This window comes from Podarcis cretensis, assembly GCF_951804945.1.
Source record: "Podarcis cretensis genome assembly, chromosome: 11".
Lineage (NCBI taxonomy): Eukaryota > Metazoa > Chordata > Lepidosauria > Squamata > Lacertidae > Podarcis > Podarcis cretensis.
Genome location: NC_137180.1, coordinates 36786395 through 36801048, shown reverse-complemented (window position 1 = coordinate 36801048; position 14654 = coordinate 36786395).

Here is a 14654-nt window from a genome sequence, read left to right as displayed (position 1 = left end):
CATCTAATATATTAACCTATGCCATTTGCACATCTGTAATTGCACTTAAAATGGTAGCTCTATCTTTGTGGTTCTGATCTTCCCATAGATTAATTGCTGCAATGGAATCTTCCTCTTCACCAGTAGGCTTTTGATTAGTAGTTGCATTTAAAACTTTATTTGCCTGAAGAATTGGTATCGAACGCTTTTTCCACAAAATAAAAAATTCCTTCTAATTTAGGCATTCCAAAGAAGATTCCACTTGCCATCTCAAAATCAAAGTTTGAAAAATATTTAAAAAAATTAAAATTTGAAAAAAATGGTCAAAATTCATAATCAAAATCTCAAAAATCAAAATAATTCTTCACTGCCTCAGCTGCTGTGAACTCTGAGGGAAGAGGAATGAAGCTCAATCCCCTCACACAATAGAACAATACATCCCACAACTTTCCATTCAGTTTGATCTGTGCTCTTCAGAAAAAGGCTAAAAAAATTATGTGGAAACACTAAAAAGCTAAAGAAAAACAAAAAAAAAAACCCTACTGTCTGTTTTCCTATCTAAGAACTATTGTTTGGCACATTCAGGGTTAAGAAGGAAGGTTCTCCTTGATGCATGAGCTGAGAGCTGAGAAACCTGTGGGCCTCCAGATGTTACTAGATAAGAACACTCCTCATCTCTAGCCTTCAGCCAAGCCAGCTGCAGATGTCAAGCTCAGCAGTAGGTAGTTACCTGGGTCTCTCCCCGCCCCCTTTTGAAAACTGGGACAATATTTGCCTGCCTCCATTCTGCTGGGACCTCACCTGTTCTCCAATAATTCTCAAAGATTCTAGACAGAGGCTCTGCAATTGCACCCGCAAGCTTCTTTAGTACCCTTGGGTGTAGCTCATCAGGCCCTGGAGATTTGAATTCATTTAAAGTAGCTAGGTGTCCCCTTTCCACCTCTTTTCCTATCTTGGGCTACAGCTCCCTCCTTGCATTGTTTATTCTGTCAACACCAGGTTGGGCACTGCTTTACGTCTCTTTGGCTCCCAATAGCATTTTTCAATCTTCTCCACACAAGCGATCTACTAGATGTGGTCCAGAGGTAGAGGATACAGTGGTACCTCGGGTTAAGAACTTAATTCATTCTGGAGGTCCGTTCTTAACCTGAAACTGTTCTTAACCTGAGGTACCACTTTAGCTAATGGGGCCTCCCGCTGCTGCCATGCCGCTGCCACACGATTTCTGTTCTCATCCTGAAGCAAAGTTCTTAACCCAAGGTATTATTTCTTGGTTAGCAGAGTCTGTAACCTGAAGCATCTGTAACCTCAAGCGTCTGTAACCTGAGGTACCACTGTACTGTGGAGCAGCCCCTAGTGGTGGAAATGCAGCCCGCCCCCCTCTGGCTGCTGCAACCCATGAATAAACAAGAGACAAGAGTTTACAACTGAAAGTGTTTGAACTTTATTGAGCACACTTTGGAATGTGGTGAATTTCTTAGTAATTTACAGAATATATTATCCATCTTCCTTTTGAATGCTTGTTTCTGATTGGCTGATACATGCTTTGACCCTACTAGCTGTGGCTGTCAAGGGCTGGCTCACATCAAAAGTGTGTTGGCCACTTCCTCTCCAGGCAAGCCTGTTTCTGTGCAGTAAAAAGGTGGACCCAGGAGATTAACCAAAGTTTTAACAAAATCCAAATAGCTTCTTATTTCTGTAATGAAGATAAAAAAAACCCTATTAGGACTAGAGTGGTGTTGTGGTCTAAACCACTGAGCCTAGGGCTTGCCTATCGGAAGGTTGGCGGTTCAAATCCCCGTGATAGGGTGAGCTCCCGTTGCTCGGTCTCTGCTCCTGCCAATCTAGCAGTTCAAAAGCACGTCAAAGTGCAAGTAGATAAATAGGTACCGCTCCGGTAGGAAGGTAAACGGCGTTTCCGTACGCTGCTCTGGTTTCGCCAGAAGCAGCTTAGTCATGCGGGCTACATGACCCGAAAAAACTGTCTGTGGACAAACACCAGCTCCCTCAGCCAGTAAAGCAAGATGAGCGCCACAACCCCTGAGTCGTTCCCGACTGGACTTAACTGTCAGGGGTCCTTTACCTTTTTTTACTCAGGAAATAATGGGCTGACTTTCTGCTTTCCCTCCGACTCTGTCATCTGTTACCTACATGTGACGATTTCCAACTGGAGATGAGGGTTAAACAACTGTTGAAGGAAAAAGTAGTACTGTCTGCCATTGGGGCTTGCCTGTAAGGCATGGGGTTTGTTTCAGCCAAGCTAGTTTCGTAACTACAGGGAATATAGTAAGCACCAGGCACAAGATTCTGTATCTGCTCCTTTCCCCAAAATAAGTATGCCTGTGCAATGTGACTGTTCAATGTACGGATAAGGTAATCTGATTAAATATTCAAAAATACATGGAGGATAGAGAGACTGCACAGTTTAGCTGTCTGAAGATTTTCCATATACCTGCTAAGTTGATTAGGTTAGTTGTTCAAAGACACCAAATGAGTCAGCCATATAAATCCCAACTATTCAAATATCCTTAAAGACAGCAGTAATCTTAGGCATGTAGAAGTTCAATATTATCCGTCTTCTATATAAGGCTTATCTATAAACAAATTAAGTTGTGTATCTCTGTGAACAATCACAGAACCACAAAGCCCTGTTATTTAGAGATATATCATGGAGCCCCAATCTATCTGATCAGTTACTCCCTCAGTAATTTGAATGTATTTTTACAAATATATAATAAAATATCTTTTAATGCTCATGTTCAAAAAGGCTTTTCTCGTCTTCTCTTTCTCCTTTGCTTTTACTTTGAAGCGTTATACTACTCTTATTTTATATTCTATAAGTTTAGAAACATTCCTAGTCAAGCTAATAATAATAATAATAATAATAATAATAATAATAGAATTGTAGAGTGGAAGGGACCACAATAATAATAATAATTCTTGCAAATTGTAACTAAAAATGCTCAGCAGGCCCTTTCCGATATAATTTGTCATGCTATTGAATACATGATTTGAAGTTTTATATTATATTAAAATGTATCAGATTGTTTTCTTGTTCAGCCAAATATCCTTCAAATGAGTATGTCTTGAACAGTCCTTTCTACTGCATTTTACTATCTTCTTCCAATTAACATGTTTTCTTGATCTCATTGTTTTAATATAAACCATTTTGTAGACTCTTGAGAGTCCCATGGACTGCAAGAAGATCAAACCTCTCCATTCTTAAGGAAATCAGCCCTGAGTGCTCACTGGAAGGACAGATCCTGAAGCTGAGACTCCAATACTTTTGCCACCTCATGAGAAGAGAAGACTCCCTAGAAAAGACCCTGATGTTAGGAAAGATGGAGGGCACAAGGAGAAGGGGACGACAGAGGACGAGATGGTTAGACAGTGTTCTCGAAGCTACCAGCATGAGTTTGACCAAACTGCGGGAGGCCGTGGAAGACAGGAGTGCCTGGCGTGCTCTGGTCCATGGGGTCACAAAGAGTCGGACATGACTAAACGACTAAACAACAACAACAAATTTTGTATTTCCTGAGATGAAACAACATACATTTTAGAAATTACTATAATGTAGAAATTGAATAGGGCTGTAAAGTTCCAGGCAACTCACTGCTGAAAAACGGGAATCTAAATACTGCTGGAAAGACTAAAACACCTGTAGAAATTACAGCTAGGAAGCAGAACCATAAAATATTTATATTTTCTTTTGCTTTATGAACCACAAAAGCCTTCTAACTAGTAGTTTTGATTCAATATAAAGATTGTCTATCGCATAATCATAATAAGCAGCCATCAGATTCTTAAGGGTGAGTGTGTTGAAAACTCCGTTTAACATTTCAGAACAATTTACAGCCTACAAACAAAATGACAGTAGAAACTCTAAGGCTGACTTCACTAGGTTTTTTTGTAGTTCCCCATACAAATTTTACTTGAAACTCTTTATTTTTTCATTTTAAAGGACGGTTGTTTACTTTCCCTTCTAAGCTGCTCATTTTCAATCAATATTTGTATGTTTAGAGAAGGTAATTTAAATGCTGCCACCGGTAGATGGATATGAACCTTATATAGCTGTCTATGTCTGTGCATATACCTCAGCACTCTCAACCAGCATTTTAGGCTGGTTAGTTTAACAACTGTTCTGGAAAAACTGGTGGAAAACATTCTAATAGAATTATCAATCTTCTAAAACAAGTTTTGCTGAAGCAGAACAAGGATAGCTTTGGTAAGTCCCATCTTGCTAACCTTTTAAAGTTCTTTGAGAGTGCATTCCATGTGGCTCTCAACAGCAGAACAGTTCTGCTGGGGAGAAAGAACAATTTCACGACACTGATTGATAGCAATGTAAGAATTACCTTGCTGGGTCCATTTTGCCCAGGAATTCTGTTTCAAATACAAAAAGGAAATCTGTATCCTGTACTCAGGTGTAAGTATTGTAACCAAAACTCCACACTTCGTCACAAAGAAAAAGACAAATCTCTGTAGCCAACAACACGAATCACTCGTTTTCTAGCTCTGCACTATAGCCTGGTTAAACTGTGTTGTCTACAATATATTAGGCATGTGGAATATTTATTACTTAGCACACATGTTCACACATACACACAAATACAATACACAGAAAAAGAGAGCAACATCTCTAGTTGTACACATCAGGATACTTTAAGGGAGCAAAGGGCAATGCAAGGTTAATTACACTTCTTGACATTTGGAAAAAATATGGCTTCTTGGTGTAGTTCAAGCATGAAGGAGCAGCTGGCAGTACCAGCAAAGGACTGCAGAGCAATGAACAATCAATACACCGTCACAATGGGAAAACTATTATTTAAGCTTAAATAGGAAGGCACTGTAATTGTTATATACAACATCAGTTGTATATAACAATTTTTTAAATTTTTTTTTAAAAAAAAATTAAGGAGAGAAAACAACCCAAGTATTTTCTGTGTGTGACCTTTTTTATTTTTAAAAGGTCATTTGCAATGTTGGGGGGATGCAGAAAATAACTACTGTACAGTGGTACCTCAGGTTAAGAACTTAATTCGTTCTGGAGGTCCATTCTTAACCTGAAACTGTTCTTAACCTGAGGTACCACTTTAGCTAATGGGGCCTCCCACTGCCGCCGCACAATTTCTGTTCTCATCCTGAAGCAAAGTTCTTAACCTGAGATACTATTTCTGGGTTAGCGGAGTCTGTAACCTGAAGCGTCTGTAACCCGAGGTACCACTGTAATGTCTTTTGAAACAAAATTTGAAAGGAAATGTGAATTTACAGTTAAAATAATTAAATAGCTACAATATATTTTCCTCACTGCTGAACGCTTATCCTTTGAGTGCTCATTTTCATCTGAATGTTGATAGGATCCTCCATGTGATTGGGAACCCTCCATTATCATGGCTCTTAGTCATGCAGAGACCTCTCTGTGTGATCATCCAGACACACTTAGGTCTGGTTTGCAAGACATGGTAAGCCAAGCTATGGCTTTTCAGGACTGCACAAATGTGCAGTCTCTGAACTAACAGCTTGCAACTGCTTTGCTCTTTCCTGGTCCTTTTTACTCCCCTGCTGTGTTGAGCTAAGGAAAGTTTTGCTTAACATCTTAGTGTATCATCTGAACCTGGACTCATGATTAAACGTCCTCCTTTCTAACCATGAATTGTAGCCAAGAACAAATACTGGGGACTAAATTTAGGAATATTGAAAACTACCTTATATCAAGTCAGACTACTGGTCTATCTAGCTATTATCTGCATGGAGTTGCATTAGTTCTACAAGATGTATGTAGCCCTATTTGGAAATTCTGGGCAGGTGAGGAGGCAGAGGCTTTGGTTAACCTTAAGCCAACATACTCCAACCTCTCTTATCTTGGCCAGGGGAAGACTGAAAACAAGGGAGAATTGCTCCAAGGAAGGAAATAAAATATGGACCTGATTTCTACAGAAGGAAGTATGGTTTATTGGTTTATTGCCTGTCTCTTGACAGCAGTTTCCTCCTAGACTGTGCTCAGGCACAAATTAAATTCTATTGGAGGAATTAAATACTATACCAAATGGCCTACTATTCCTCAAGTTGTCTTCAATGGTGAATTTGTGGACCCTGCAACATATTTCTCCAGATGCATCCGAATGGAAACTTAATGGAGTTAAGAATTTGCTCTGCACTTCTAGATTCCAAGAAAGACCATGGCAACAACAACAACAACAACAACAACAACAACAACAACAACAACAGTTGTTTTGACTTTGACATAAGGCAATTTTTGATAACCTGGTACCAGAAAAGTATTATGTAATTTAACTCAAACAGTTAACTTTTTAACTAACAACGAGGTCTATCACTAAAACCTCTTGTTGCCCATTGTACAGTATGCAAAGCTGATGAGCTGATGTGTGGGTATTTGCATGAAAATATTTACAGTCACAGCACTATGAATACAGTGTTTTGCAACTAAAGTAAAACAAGTAGGTGGCTTCTATTTTGCAGTACTTTTGTGTGCATTTTATTTTTGTTTGTTTATTAAATTTGTATACTGTCCTTCATCCATAGATCTCAGGGCAGTTCACAACATAAAATACAATATAAAAACATGAAATACATGATAAAAATGAGAACAAAAACCACAAACCAATAAACCTCCCTCCCCTTCCCCGTCCACAAATACATTTAAAAGCGGTATGTTAATATTTCTTGCAAATTGTGTTCTGTATAGAATGCATTTTGAACTTGTTTGATTAATGTAATTCTATTGTCAATTTTACACTGTGTTGTTGTTGTTTTCTTAATTTGGCAGTATAGAATTTTTTGCTGTCTTTAAGTATTTTTTGCTGGATATTTTTTCATTGCAAACTGCCAGCTCACTGCTTGGCAATAAGACTGCCTTTTGCAGCCCTATTTCCTTGCCATATGCAATCAACCCAAGGCAAAGCTTGTGATCAGTGCCTGCCATCATCTTGGCTTGGGTGTACAGATATTTAAGACAAATAACATATGCTTGCATTGGATTTAACTAGGAAACATTGAAACTTGGCTCACTGTATATATTACATTTTCTCTAAAAGCGTTTAGATATCCAGATTTCCGTTTTCCATGATAAAAATTAATCCAGCGCACTCAATATACTTCCAAAGGATGACCAGGGAATAATGTAGACAAACAGGTATGGTGACTGCAATTTTGAATCAAGTTATGGATAGAAAGGGACGCAGATGGCACTGTGGGTTAAACCACAATGCCTAGGGCTTGCCAATCAGAAGGTTGGTGGTTCGAATCCCCGTGACGGGATGAGCTCCTGTTGCTCGCTCCCTGCTCCTGTCAACCTAGCAGTTCGAAAGCACCTCAAAGTGCAAGTAGATAAATAGGTACCGCTCCAGCGGGAAGGTAAACGGTGTTTCTGGTTTGCCAGAAGCGACTTAGTCATGCTGGGCACATGACCCGGAAGCTGTATGCTGGCTCCCTCAGCCAATAAAGCGAGATGAGCGCCACAACCCCAGAGTCTGTCACGACTGGACCTAATGGTCAGGGGTCCCTTTACCTTTACCTATGGATAGAAATACTGTATGTGGCAGGTGTCAGGGTTCTTGTTTCCTATAATGCCCCTCAGGGACGCCTCAGAGACCTAGAACTGTTTGGGATTTCACCATCATAAATACTTTCGTATCACTCTCAAACTTGACTACTGTTCTGTTCATCTCTGGCCTTGCCTCAGTTATGAATGCTAAACAGCATCAATAAAAATTATTTGGGTAATTACAATATACATTTACAGGGCACCCACTATTTATCTCCCTCCATTTATTCCTAACCTCTGCTTTTTAAAACAACAGCACTTTTTCTCTCTCTTTCTTGTCGAACAGAGGATTAACCTTTTTATCCCATGATTCCTGACTTTTTTTGTAGGAGCTCCTCCTCCTCATGCACTGCCTTCCCAGTAAGAATCCAGCCCCTGCTGCCTATAATTAATTAAGGATAAGCATGATATGTAGTTTCATGCTACAAATTGAATGAGTGTCTAGTTTTGCCCACAGTTAGATACAGGAGATGCCTGCTGATGAGCATACACAGTTTAGAAGAGGAGTCTGATGTCTGGAAGACAGCCAGTATAATCTCATTATTAAAGATAGATCTAAAAATACAACTATCTTTTTAATTTTAGTAATGGACCAAGTCACAGGAATTATTTGAAGAGATTAACTACATAACTAAGGAAGGTCATACTTTGCCTAAAAATAATAGAACTACTGGAGCAAACATGCAAAAGAAACACGTGATGTTATTTGTCCTTCAACCTTGCTTCAATTTTTTTTAATGTATATGAGAGGCAGCTAGACCGCTATATTGCTGCACTTATGTGGAAACGTTGCCTTATGCCAGGGATGGGGAATCAATGATCTTCCAGAAGTTGTGGGACTATAACTCCCATTATCTGTAATGAACCATGCTAAGGAAGGCTTTTAACCAACTTAAGCAAGTCTGCATCTTACATGGAAGCCTAGCCACTGGATAAAGTTTAGCAACTAAATAATTAGCATATTGTCATTTAGTTACAGGTAAGTAGCCGTGTTGGTCTGCCATAGTCAAAACAAAACAAAATAAATCCTTCCAGTAGCACCTTAGAGACCAACTAAGTTTGTTATAGGTATGAGCTTTCGTGTGCATCCAAACTTAGTTGGTCTCTAAGGCACTACTGGAAGGAATTTTTTAATATTGTCATTTAGTTCAGTGTAGACTACACAAACTGACAGTGCTTCTCCAGAGTTTTCTCCCAGCCTTTCTTGGAGATGTGGGGGGGATTGAACCTGAGACCTTCTGTGTGCAAAGCAGATGTTCTACCACTGAGCTATGCCTTCCCCCCTTCGGAAGCTCAAGCCCCTCTGCTTGAGGCAGAAGCCCCTGCAGTATTAACCAACCCCAAGAGGCAAGGGAGCACCTACCTGCCTAGTTTGGAATAAACCCGCCTCCTACAACCAACATGCTTAAGTCTAATTAATACATGAAGGGGTTAAGAGCATAGAGTAAGCTGTCCAGCCAGATTTATCTAAGTCACACACCCTCGCCTTTGGAGGAAGGGTTACCAAACTCGTTGTTCTCTCTTTTCTACCATGTGAACCCTACCACTAACAGTTATGGCTTAAGCAAGCCATCTTTGTCTTTCTATACAAATAATTTAGAAGCCCTTACCATTTTGGAACCAAAGTTATGCTACCTGTCTTTTCTTGTTGCTGTATGGAATAACACATGAATCTGACCTTTAAAGAGTTTGTAAGTAAACCATTTTTAACATACCAAATGCATTGTCTCTTTGTATGCTAAGGAAAGTGGGGAACTTTGGAAGAAACTTAGAAAGGGATATTTTAAAGATCTAACACCCTATATTTCACACTTTATTTTGCTGCATGTTTTGTGATTTTAAACATGGGAGTCTTTCGTCAAAGAGTACTTGCCCCAAGCCTGGATCTAGGCATCCAGGGAATTCTTCTTTTATTTTACCTAAAGTATTTTCCCCTTTAAAGCAAATACCAAAATATTTAAAACCAACACATAGGACCAGGTGCTTTGTTAACTGGTACAGAGTCGGTCACGACTGGACCTAATGGTCAGGGGTCCCTTTACCTTTTATTGGGTCTCCTTAGGTACCTTAATTCTACCAGGCTCTTTACCAGAAGTGAGCTCCAGAACAAGTTCCCTAATCACCCCTTTGCATGGCTTTCTGTGGGTCTTTGGTCCCCACTGAAACCACAGAGGATTTTTTTGTGGGAAGGGTGGCAGAACACATTTATGCTACAGTGCCAAAAATCACTACTTCTGCTGCTCCAACTTAAACCGATATCTGGAACTGGGGTGGAAAATGAGCTGGAAACTGACTTCATGGGTCCACAAACCCTCTTATAGTTGTCCCTGTGCACCATATATTTCTCCTGCTTTCAACAACAACTTTGCACACTGTTTGGGGGCTATTTCTGAAACCACCCTGCACTTGGGAAGCAGTTTGCCTGCAGCATGGGGGTGGACGTCCTTCCCCCAGGGATGCATACCTGGATCCATTTGCATATACAGAGTTCACTGGAAACAACTTATCCTAGTCTGTGCTCCGCTGCACCACAGCTATTCCATCCCATAAGCTTGCAGTTCCCTGAGCTAAAGTTGGGCTGTGAAATATTGAAACTTCAGAGTCTTAATAAACAAGAGAATTTCCGTTTCCTGGCATTGTGCACTTGCTTCTTTGGGGAGTGGGAAATCTAATTGAAATTTCAAGCATGCTCTTCAGAACAGACAGAAAGCAGAACTGAATCTTAATTCCATTACACCACTCCTAGATGTCTCTTTTTAGAAATCTTTGGTAATAAAATAAAATAAAATAAAATAAAAAATAGATGTGGATGATGTATGCAAATAGCTTACGCTCACTTGCAGAGGAGGGGGCGGGAATTAGAGTCGCAAAGCTATTTCACAAGCTAGACAAGTGCTTGGGGAAATGTTAAAAAGATGTAATTCCACATTTCCTTCCTACTGACACTTCAGGGTGTACACTGCATATTCTTGTTATCTCTTGCTATGAATACTGAAATCATGAAATTAGTAACTCCATGGTATAAAATAATTCTCTCTGTGACACCGGAATAGGTTTCCTTATCACCTGCTTCTTGTTCATTAAGCAACACAGGCATAGACATTCTGTACACTTTTTGAAATTGGTAGCATGTTTCATTCATATATATATATATATATATATATCCTTTTAGCAGCCTCAGTGAAACATTTTCCTATAGCTTAGATTCTGGGTGGATTTGTCTTAATCTTATATGTGATAAATATGCTAATCTAGGCTAACAATCCTATGAGATGGGGCAAAGTCTTCTTTTTAGCAGAAGAAGTGAGACCAGTTAGAAAGCCCACTTTTTATTGGCGTTGCTTTGATGTACTTAACTCTTCCACTGAAACCAATGGAAGTAAAAAGTGCTTAACTTTGGTCAAATCATTAGCCCAGCAGCGTAGAAAACTCTCTTCAGAATTCAAGGATTCTTCAATCAGCAGAACTGTCAGAGTTGAAGTGATGATGGCAAATCCTGTAGCGTATCTAGTACTACATTTATAAAATAGGACGGTTCTCTTCTCAAGCTGTTTCTCTCACCCTTCCTTTAGACATGTCCGTTTATCTTCCTACAGTTTTTGCTGAAGCTAAGCAGGTTGGGATCTGGTCATTACCTGAATGGGAGATGCCTCGCAACCGTACCTTCACTGATTCAAGTTCCATCAAGGCAAAATAGAAATCTACTGAATTAATAAGTAAATGAATGAAAAGAATAGAACAGAACAGAATAATTGGAAGGGACCACAAGAGTCATCTAGTCCAACCCCTGCAATGCAGGAATCTTTTGCCCAACATGGGGATTGAACCCATGACCCCTGAAATTAAAAGTCTCATGCTCTACCAACTGAGCTATCCAGCTATTCTAAATGGACTTTTATTAATTTTTTAAAAAGAAACTTTCATTCTGCTCCCTGCAGTTAAAAAAACAAAACCTGGAGTTCAACGTTCCTAATTGCAACTTTTAATATAAAAATCATTTAATACATAAACCAGTCTAAAAATACCACCCACATTTTTATATTAATTCTAGCTGAAATGAATTAGAGCTGTATTAAAAGCAACAATACTACATTTTATGTGGTGTAGAAAATGCTCCTGGCCTTCATGCATTTAGGATGCAATCCTGTAACTACTTACTGGGTAGTAAGCTCCCATTAAACACAGTGGGATTGACTTCTGAGTAAACAGATATAGGATTACACCATTCCTAATCTCTCAGCAGGATGAATATGAAGTTGATCTGAATGGATGGAGGATAAGAGAAGCTCATAAGTGCTTTGACAGAGGTCTGTATTTTTCATTGCATTTAATCCATTGTTTTTCATAGTTTTGTGAATACTCCACAAGCATGTCCAATTTTTAGCTTGCATGCTGAGGGACATACTGGAGTCACAAATTAATAAAACCCTGATAATCTTTTCTTCTTTGGAGATCTACCTTAGGTTGGGGCAATTACCAGATCTGTGCTTCCTTACAAACATGGATGTCAGACTGATGCATGCCAAAATTTCCAAAGGGCAGAACTTTCCGTGGAAACGTATTAAGCACATTCTAACCTTCTTATCTTATTCCTTCTCTGATTATGTTTCCATCTGAATGTACACCTAATTTGCATGTCCAAAACCATAAACAAACTGAAATGCAACTTTCCTTTGAAATTAATGTTGGTCCAAATGGTGCCACACAGTTCTCCAGCCAAACATCATGCATACCCAAAAACAGCATATGTTTGTGAAAATAGCACACCAAAAATGCATTATATTTGGGGGGAATTGCTTGCAAAATGTGTATATTTGGCAAACGTGTGTACAAAAATATATTAGCAGAATATATGTGCTCAAAAATGCATATAAATTCTTGTGCAGGGTTGTTGTTTTAAGTCATGAAAAACTAAGAGAAATAAAATTGACAGATACAGTATGTCCATTCCTACTGGTGAGGATAAACAGGCAGGGATACACAGCAGACCTGATCTTTCTTCTCTCTTCCTGAGGGAGTTTTGCCAGTGAGAAGGGCTCTTTGCATCCTCCTTAGATACAGTTGTACTATAATGTGTACTTTGATTTTCCCTAAGATGATTTTGCACAGACACTTTAGCTACTTGCTGGTAGCTTACCCAAGGGCCTGTACAACAATTCCATAGACTAACAATTCTTTTCCAATCATCTACAAATATTCAAGAGGCTTTCCCAATGACTGTATTTTCAGAGATGGCCGTGCCTTCCTCTAAGTATGCACATAGAAAAACAATCGCAGAATCCCACAATTACATGTGTTGTAGCAATGTTATGTTTCTGCAGGCTTGACCTAGCTACAGAGATATATATGCACTTCAGGCTCATCATGAAGAAGGGATCTGCTGCATAAAACAGCCTTCACCATGAAGCCCTGGCTTACTCCGAATCTATGGGCACTTGATACCTGTGTTGTAAACAGGCCATTCATTGTGTGAGGGCACTGTGCCATCCAAACATATTGTGATGAACATCACTAGCCAGAGAGTCCTGCTATGAAACACTAGACTGTTGACTCGTGGCAGTTCCCAGCCAGGAAAGACTATTGGCCATCTGTTCCATTGGAATCAGTCGGTGTCTAAAGAATGGCCTGTCACTCATCAATTACTTGGCGTGGGCACAATCCCTTGAACAATCCCCATTGAAATGAATGAGAGGTATGCAAAAGCTGTTACTACTTTTTTGCAGCTGGCATTCATTTCAGTGGCATTCAGTGGAAAAGAAGAATTGCTCAACAGCTTTCACCTTATCTGTCCAAATCTGCTGATGCATCATCTGTTGGATATTGTGTACTCAACAATGTATGCAAAGGTGTGTATTAGGAATGTTTATTAATATTGTCATTGTTCCACCTCCTTTCTCCAGCAGTCTCCATTTCTTTGCACATTGCATTTTGGGATTTAACAAGTCATAGGGAAAGACATTTGCAAATGTTCCTTACCAACATTAAGAACCTCATCTATTCATAATTGTCATCAGCTCCACTCAGAGCAGCAGCAGCTTGGCTGAGCCAGCGCCATTGGATGCAGAAGCTCCCAGGCTCCAAAATCACACCTAGGTAGGGATGTAAGATGCGCTGGGGTTCATCAGTATGTGGATAATACCCAGCTCTACCACTCCTTTAAATCAGAACCAGTGAAGGCGATGGAGGTCCTGTGTGAGTGCCTGGAGGTGTTTGGAGGATGGATGGCTGCTAACAGATTGAGGTTGAATCCTGACAAGACAGAAGCACTGTTTTTTGGAGACAGGGACAGGCAGGTGTGGAGGACTCCGTGGTCCTGAATGGGGTAACTTTGCCCCTGGAGGACCAGGTGCACAGTCTGGGGAGTCATTTTGGACTCACAGCTGTCCATGGAGATGCAGGTCAGTTCTGTGTCCAGGGTAACTGTCTGCCAGCTCCATCTGGTACACTGGCTGAGATCCTACCTGCCCACAGACTGTCTCACAAGGGTGGTGCACGCTCTGGTTAACTCCTGCTTGGACAACTGCAATGTGCTCTACGTGGGGCTATCTTTGAAGGTGACTCAGAAACTACAATTAATCCAGAATGCAGCAGCTGGATTGGCGACCGGGAGTGGCTGCCAAGACCATATAACACCAGTTCTGAAAGACCTACATTGGCTCCCAGTATGTTTCCGAGCATAATTCAAAGTGTTGGTGCTGACCTTTAAAGCCCTAAACGGCCTCGGTCCAGTATGCCTGAAGGAGCGTCTCCACCCCCATCGTTCAGCCCGGACACTGAGGTCCAGCTCCAAGGACCTTCTGGTGATTCCCTCACTGTGAGAAGTTACAGGGAACCAGGCAGAGGGCCTTCTTGGTAGTGGCACACGCCCTGTGGAACGCCCTCCCTTCAGATGTCAAGCAAAAACTACCTGACTTTTAGAAAACATATGAAAGCAGCCCTGTTTAGTGAAGTTTTTAATGTTTGATGTTTTATTGTGTTTTTAATATTCTGCTGGGAGCCGCCCAAAACGGCTGGGGAAACCCAGCCAGATGGGTGGGTATAAATAATTGTTGTTGTTGTTGTTGTTGTTTGAATGATTGTATTCACTTGACTGATTTCTGTTCATGAACAC